At 58.5% G+C, this 8,166-nt stretch overlaps 1 long non-coding RNA gene across 1 annotated transcript; it reads left to right on the top strand.

Moving 5' to 3' along the window:
- The first annotated feature begins 3,398 nt into the window (after nt 1-3,398).
- LOC125176457 (uncharacterized) lies at nt 3,399-6,830 on the top strand. The gene is made up of 4 exons (XR_007156249.1): nt 3,399-3,525; nt 4,216-4,879; nt 5,024-5,136; nt 6,331-6,830. It is a non-coding gene; the product is annotated as an uncharacterized LOC125176457 (long non-coding RNA).
- The last annotated feature ends 1,336 nt before the right edge of the window (nt 6,831-8,166 follow it).

Below are 8,166 nucleotides of genomic sequence, written 5' to 3' on the forward strand. Positions count from 1 at the left end.
CAAGTTTCCATGTACGTGCTCGCTCCCCATACTCCTGCCATCAGCCAGAGCTCGCTCAGGGCCCACACAAAGCCTACATTACATCCAAGGTGTGATTTGTGCCTGGTGGTGGGTTCTGTGCTCGCGCTCTCCATTCACAGATGAACTTATGTCACTTGCCTGGGGCTGGAGGAATCCCTAAGGAGCCAGCTGACGGCGCCTCTCCTGGAGGTTTTGCTGAATAGACAGGATCTTCGCGTACACACCCAGCTGCTGTGGGAGCCCTGCAATTAATGCGCATTTATGAAACAGGATTTCGTTTGCTAAAATTGGCTATTTTACGCAACTTCTCAGGCTGTGTGTAAGGGCCTGAGTGTGGGCGGGGAGGCTGGGATCCTGGGCCAGGGGATGGCCAGGGTGTCCTGCATTTCTGACTCAACAGACATCCAGGCCAGTGCTCCGCCTCCTGTCCCGCCTGCACCCTATGTCCAGGGAATAAAGCCTCAGCCAAGGCCTGGACTGTTCTCATTGGAAGGGCTCCTCCTGGACACGCTGGTGGCTGAGGGGGCAGGAGCCTGAAGAACGTTTGGGAGGGGTTAGAGGCCTTCCTTACATAGCCTTCCTTGGCTATGATGGAGCAGTGCCTAGAATGGGCTATTCAACTTCCTTCTCCTCCACTGGGAGCTCCCCCTGGCCCTGAGATGGGTCTAGTCCGTTTCTCCCACCCGGTGGCTGCTTCCCCCACTGGGGCCCTGTAATCACCACACAGTGACTGACTCAGCCCTTCCTTCCCCTCCCAGCCCCTTCTTCCTGGAAACCATCCACATCAGCCCCAGCCCCCGTGGGCCCAGAGGGAGAGAATTGGAAGCCGCCTTCTCCAAGGTTAGCTGGGGAGGATGGAGGGGCCGGTGGGGAAGCCTCCCCCCCCCAAACCAGGCTGGAGCCAGCTCTCCAAGGCCCCACTTACCTGGAGAGCTAGGCCCTGGGAGGCAGGGGGAAAATGTGACCAGGAGTTTCGGGGCAGGTCTGGGGGCAGAGAGTCACAAGGAAAGGGCAGTGATAATCTGGGGGCGGGGGGAACCTGGGGGGGGGCCAGTGAGAGGAGACAAAGTATCTGGAAGGGGCCTCAGCACCCCTACCCCCCCAGGACCACAGGGCAGCAGGGAGCTGAGCAGGAGCTGAGTCCACCCCTAGGAAGCCTCCCCCACTCCAGCCCGAGCTCAGCCTGCAGGGCCCCATGGCCTCAGCCAACCCCAGGCCTGGAATGGATTTTTCCTTGATTGTTTCTTATTTCCTTCCTCCCCTGGGCTCCTGCCAGCTCCAGCCCTGCCCTCCTCGCCCTTCATCCTCCTGTAGAGAACTCTGACCCACCAGAGGCTGGGATTCCAGATGAGAGTCCCCTCGGAACTGCCCCCAGCTTCTGTTTCTGTCTCGAACCCCTCCTGGGGAGTTGGGTGTCAGGGCATTGCGGGGGGACTTTCCTTTGGGTCTGGACTTTGGACCCATGCCCAGAGCCATGGGGGTTTCCAGAGTGGTGACAGCTCTGTCCTAGCGGGGACCAGCCCAGGCATTTCCCCCAGAGGCCTCTGGGAGCATCCAAGCCGCATGGCTGTCCTTCGGCCTGGGGAACACGGAGTCAGCTGGGGTCTTCTTCAACACTTCCCACCTCTCCAAGACATCTTGTCCGTGTTCATTTTGAAAACTCCTATTTGTATCTACCTCTTGCCTAGGGCTGTGCTGGACACAGAATGGCCAAGGCTGGTCCCCAGCCCTCAGGGAACAGATAACCCCAAATGAAACAAATAACCAATTCTAAAATAGCACATTCTGTGCCATAAAGGAGGGCCTTGAGGGTAGAGGCTGGCTCTGACTCACTTCTAACTGGCCCAGGCCAGCAGGGATGAGGCTCAGTCAGTGACTGCGGAGTGAAAGAACTAATAAGAACAGGAGCGAGAAGGATTCGATACGCTAGAGGGGAGGAAGCAAAAACTGCAAGGAGGAGGGGATATTTGAGCAGGGTATTAATGGGTGAATAGGAGTTCACCAGGCAGAGACTAGGAGGGAGGTTGCAGGTGGAGCCGGCAGAGACAAAGGCCAAGGCCAGGAGGACTACCCGTAGACGCATGGTGTGATCAGGAAACAAGAGATACCCAGCAGACCATGGCATAGGAGAGGGGGACAGTCTTTTTTTTTTTTTTTTAATTTTTTTTTTCAACGTTTATTTATTTATTTTTTTATTTTTTTTTATTTATTTTTTTTTTTTTTTAAATTTTTTTTTTCAATGTTTATTTATTTTGGGGACAGAGAGAGACAGAGCATGAACGGGGGAGGGGCAGAGAGAGAGGGAGACACAGAATCGGAAACAGGCTCCAGGCTCTGAGCCATCAGCCCAGAGCCTGATGCGGGGCTCGAACTCACGGACCGCGAGATCGTGACCTGGCTGAAGTCGGACACTCAACCGACTGCGCCACCCAGGCGCCCCATCAACGTTTATTTATTTTTGAGACAGAGAGAGACAGAGCATGAACGGGGGAGGGGCAGAGAGAGAGGGAGACACAGAATCGGAAACAGGCTCCAGGCTCCGAGCCATCAGCCCAGAGCCCGACGCGGGGCTCGAACTCCCGGACCGCGAGATCGTGACCTGGCTGAAGTCGGACGCTTAACCGACTGCGCCACCCAGGCGCCCCGAGGGGGACAGTCTTAAGAGGGTCGCGGGTGAGCAGTTTTCCTTGCCCAGCACCCATCCCTCCTGGTGACCACTGCTCCGTTTTCCAGAGTCTCCAGTATGACTCAGGCCACTCCCAAGGCAAAAGTGCCCCTCTTACCCCTGTTCCTTAGGCACCCGTTCTCCCAGAAGACAACGAGCGTTATCAGCTTCTTGTCAACACTTCTAGAGATACGCTTTGCCCATGCAAGCAAAGCCCCTCCCATCTTTTTTACACAAATGGCAACATATAGACAAGTAGGGCCCAACGTACTGCAGGTCCTGGTGGCGATGGGGGGGGGGGGGGAGGGGGAGAAGACAGGCTCCACTGTCAATAACAGTGGAGGTGACTCTGCAGGGCATGCGGGAAACCGCACCTGATGGAGCCTCTGCTACTGCCACTGTTCTGCGCCTGGCTTTTCTTCAGCGAACCTTCTATTTATGAGCGCACTCCATAGCAGGACACGGGAGGTGTCGTCACCTTCACATGTTTGCTGCCACACAGCGTGCCGGGGTGTCACAGTTTTCCTCCGCAGCTCTCAGCTGGAGCCCGCGTGGGGTGTTTCCAGCCCTTTCCCAGGCCAGTCTGCGCTGCGGCGGGTCACCTCGCGCAAAGGCCGAATCACGCACGCGTGCGCACAAGCTGCGCAATCATTCCTACGCGCGTAGGGGTGAAAGGACGCCCGCAGGTGTCACCTGGTCAGCTCTGTCTGTTTGTCCTTCCAGGGCATGGGCCGGGTGCCAGGCCCCTTTCTCCTCAGCCTCACCAGCATCTGGTCCTCGACCTCTCTGATTTCTTGCAGCCTGAGAGGGAAAAATGAAACAAAGCCAAAGGAGCCTGGGTGTGGTTTTAGTTTGTGTCTCTTACGATAAGGGAGTTTGGCCGCCTGCTCGGAGGCTTTAGGGCCATTCCTCGTTCCTTTTCCTGTGGACTGGCTGCACGGTCTCGCTTAGGAGGGTCACTTTGGAGTGTGTGTGTGTGTGTGTGTGTGTGTGTGTGTGTGCATGTGTGTGTGCGCGGGTGGGTTCTGGAAGGGGGCCGGACCGGGGGCAGGGGCGACTCTGCGGAGAGTCGGTTCGGGAAAAAGAACTTGACTCTGAGCTGTGGCGTAAAAGCCAGAGTTGGAGATAATAAAGTAGAAAGATTGGAATTTGGTGACACACCGGCCACGGCGCCCATGGAGAGACAAGGGGGGGGGGGTGTCGAGCCCAGTCCAGGGCGATGACTCAGAGTGGGGAGGGTGAGGCAGGGAAGGGAGGAAGGTGCGGCCACCGAGGAAGATGGAGGGTCCTGGGGGAGATGATGTGCCACCTGCCCATTCTCCACCTGGCATCGTGATTGCGGTGCCACATGCCCCCGCTGACAGGCTTCCGGGTCCACAGTCCCTGGGCGGGGCCCCTACCACCCGCTCCCCGCCCCCCACTCCCCCCCCCCCCTTGCAGGGGCGGCCCCTTGCGCCTGCTCCGCCCTTCGCCTCACCTGGCCCCTCGCAGGCCTGGGGGGCATCTCAGCTGGGGCATCTCTCCCTCAGGGAAGCCTTCCGAACCCCCGGTTGATGTCAAGTCCCCATGTGGCACCCTCGGAGAAACCCTGGGCCACTGTCGCGTCCGCACCACCGTCAACTGATTCACGCGCACCCCCCACTGGACAGTAGCCTCCAGCGTCTCCCCAGAGTGCCTGCAACATACCTGAGGGAGGAACAGAGGAAGGAATCCGCGGAAGAATGGCAGAGTGCTGGGGACAGCGAGAAGGGGCCATATAGGAGACAGGGTTTGGGAAGCAAGGGCCTGGAGCCAAGAACCTCTCTGTGGCCCCTCCCCTCCCTGGCGCCCCCTCTGCCCCGCCTGCTTTGCTTTCCTCCACAGCGTTCGCCTCCCCCTGTGCCTGGTGTTTGCTTGCTTGGGGTTTCTGCACCGGAGGGGAGCTCTGGGTGGGGCAGGCGCTGTCTGGGGTCCCCTCCGAATCCCAACCCGATCCTGACACAGAGCAGCCAGCGTCTGCGAACAGGAGCAAGCGGGCGCACTGATGGGCTCGGGCTCCAGGTCTGCATGGCAGAGGCCGAGGCAGAGGCTTGCTTCTCTCCAGGCGCCCGTGTGGGAAAGGCCGGAGGGAGGATGTGTGGCGACAGAGCATTGCTTCCGCAGGCATCTCCGGTGGGCCTACCGCCCGAGAGGCGCTCCGCAGGGACGGGTCAGGTGCCCAGCCCTCGGGAAGCAGGCATCCTGATGGATTCACGGGGGGGGGGGGTGGGGGTGGGTGGGTGGTATCGACGGGGACGGGACACGGAGAACCGAGGAGCTGGAGGGACCAGATCATGCTGTGTATATTTTCTTTTCAAGGATTCCCCACATGCGGCACAAGATTTCCAACGGGAGAGGAGCGTGGACGGGACGATTGATTCTCCGAGCCCTCCTGCCCCTGACTCCTAGCCCTTCCACTCCCACCCGCAGAGGTAAACCACGGTTGCTAGATGTTCTTACTAGATGCTTGAAGGGGCAGAGCACTTGGCGGGGACGGAGTCCTCAAGGGGAACGTGGGCTTCGGGAAGGGCCTGCGGGAATCAGGAACGGCCGCGCCTTCCAGACCCTGGTCCCGTTCTCCTCCTGCTCCTGGAGCAGAGAAGCCGGGAGGGTGCTGCCGCCTGCTTCCTGGGAGAGCGGCTGCCCTGAGGGGCCGCCTCAGCCAGCCCGGCATCTCCCCTTTCCCACCCCTCCGGGGGGCGGCTGACTCGGCCCTGGAGGCCCCGGGTTCCTTCTGAGCAGATGCTTCAGAGTCTGGGAAGATCTGGGAGTGATGGAGCCGGCAGAGGAGACCAGGCTCAGCTGGGCCCTCAGGGAGCAGTGTTCGGGGATGAGGGGTCAGCAGGGTCACGGGGCAGCAGCTGTCCCAGAGACCTCGGAGGGGCCCCTTGGCCCAGGCAGCTGCTGGCCTCTCAGCTGTCAGGCGGGCAGGGGGCGGGGGCAGGGAGCCCGGGGCTTGAGGAGGAGGGTGGGTCTGGGTGGGGGAATCTGGAACTGGCCGTGGGCCCAGGTGGGTCGAAGGGCGGGCTGGCCCCTGGGGGCCTGGCATTTCTAGGGCAGACCCAGAGGGAGCAGATAGGCCCGGCTGCTCAAGGATAGAGAACCCAGGATGACAGAGGGGTCCAAATGTCCGAGTGCAGCTGAGTCCCACCTCAGTGACAGCCACCTCAGTGACCCGCAGACTGGGAGGCCGGGAATGTCAGCTCCACCTCCAGCTACCACCCCGCACCCCTCAGGCAGACCCCCAGTACCTCCCAGTACCTCCCAGTTCGGCAGCTTTTCAGTCCAGTGAGCTTTATGTAGGCGACTCCCAGATCAACCTGTCCGGTCCCCACTCCTTACCAGAGTGCTACTCCTGTCACCGGACAGCCCAGCTCGGTAGCCATTTGGGTGCCCCCCTCAGTCCCAACCTGCCCCCGGTAGTCCCAGGCACGTCCCTAAGCACCTCTCCTCAACAACTTCTTCGCATGCTCCCAGGTCCCTGGGCGGCTACCTGTGACTCCTTTTCAGTCTGTCCTTGTTTACGTGCCAGGTTGGTCAGCGTGGCAGGGTTGGAGAGATGAGGGGTTTGGAGTTGAAATCCCAGCTCCGTCACTTACTCAGGCTGGTGACCTCCAACCTCTTAGCACCTGCCAGCAGGGTTTGTTGGGAGTTCGACGCGATCTCCGTGTCAAAGTGCACACCGTATGTCCTCAGAAACGTTAACTCCCTTGTCTTCCCACCTGAGCTGTGTCTTCTCCGTCTGTGCCCTGGCAGTCATCCCGATCCTGCGGTCCTGGATCAGGCCTTCATTGTTTTGGTTGCAAATGACAGAAAATTCGATTCCAACTAGTTTAAGCAAAAAAAGAGGGGGGTGGTGTTTGTGGCTTAGATTTTGCGGGGGCGAGCCTCATCAGAGCTCAGACAACGTGGCCTGGCACTGACCTCTATCTCTTGGCTCTGTGTCCTCTGGTTTAGTCCATATTCACAATGGGTTTCCCTCATGGCGGCAAGATGGCTGCAGCAGCCCCACCCTTGCGGCTGCCTCTTTTCTACCCCTTCCATGGAAGTCCTGGGGAGTCATTGTGTTTGCCCTGTCTTAGGTCCTGCCCATCCCCGGCTGTTCACCGAGGCCAGGGAGATGCGATGTGCTGCTTGGTTTAGGCCAGGGAGGAGTGAGGAGGGGGGAGTGGTTCCCCACAGGGAAACTGGGGTACTGTTTCCATAGGAATCGAGAGTAGGTACTGGGAGGCTCTGTCTTCCGAGAGCTCTTAGGTGCCTCTGGCCTCCAGCCTCTCCCAGCTTCACTGCCCTTTGCGGCACTGCGAGGCCTAAGGCACAGGCTCCATACTGTCCATCTGCTCCACTCCGAAGCCTTTACCAGTTCCCTGGGGTGCACGGAGTCAAGTCCAAACTCCTCTGCGAGGCATTCCTGACTTCGCGGTCTGGCTCCAAAGCTCCGTTCCAGGCCCACCACTTCTTTCTGTCCCCTCTTTCCTTTCTCCTTCCTCGCTTTCCTCTTTGCTTGCATTCCTTCCGCCATAAACCCAAAGCCCCTTCTCCACCAATCCTAGGTTCACACACACACGGGAGCATCATTCTTTTTTTTTTTTAAAGTTTATTTTGAGAGAGAAAGAGCATGCGCGGGGGAAGGGCAGAGAGAGAGGGAGAAGAGCGAATCTTAAGCAGGGTCTGCGCTGTCAGCGCAGAGCCTGACGCGGGGCTCGAACTGACAAACCGTGAGATACGACCTGAGCCCAAATCGGGTTGGATGCTTAGCCACCTGAGCCACCCAGGTGCTCCAGGGAGCGTCACTCCCAACAGCCCCAAAACTAGAAACAGCCCCAGGGTCCATCACCCCATTGAGTGAATGAAGAAGATGCCGTCTATCTGTACGATGGGAAATCACTCAAAAAAGGAAAAGAAATTAAGTACTGACACCTGCTATGGTATGGTGACCCCTGAAAACGGGACACTCAGCGAAGCCGGCCACAGAGGACCACGTATCGTATGATTCCATTTCTATGATGCGCCCAGAACAGACAAGTCTGTCGAGGCGGAAAGTAGAGTTGTGTTTTCTAGGCGATGCGGGCAGGGAGGGGGAGGGGTATGACTGCTAGTGGGGATGGGGTTTCTTTCAGAGGTGATGAGAATCCTCTGGAATCACATAGTAATGATGTTCAAACAACATTGCGAGTGTACTAAAAAGCACAGCATGGTGCCCGTTAAAATGGTAAAGGTGATGTTGCCAGATCTCAATAAATTTTAAAATGTTACCCCCCACCCTGCCCCGCCATCAGTCAAGGCCCTTCATGGTGAGTTCAAAGGCTCAAGTCCGGAGGAAGAGCCCCGTGTGGCCAACCAAGACTGGTTCTTGGGGTGGGGTGGGGGGCTCGGCCAGGAGCCTCAGGGTCAGGGGAAAGGAAATGTGTCCCAAACAGAAATGAAATATCAGCCCAAAAGGCTACTCCCAGCACCAGGGG

Source organism: Prionailurus viverrinus, chromosome D1 (genome assembly GCF_022837055.1).
Source record: "Prionailurus viverrinus isolate Anna chromosome D1, UM_Priviv_1.0, whole genome shotgun sequence".
In the NCBI taxonomy this organism is placed as follows: Eukaryota; Metazoa; Chordata; class Mammalia; order Carnivora; family Felidae; genus Prionailurus; species Prionailurus viverrinus.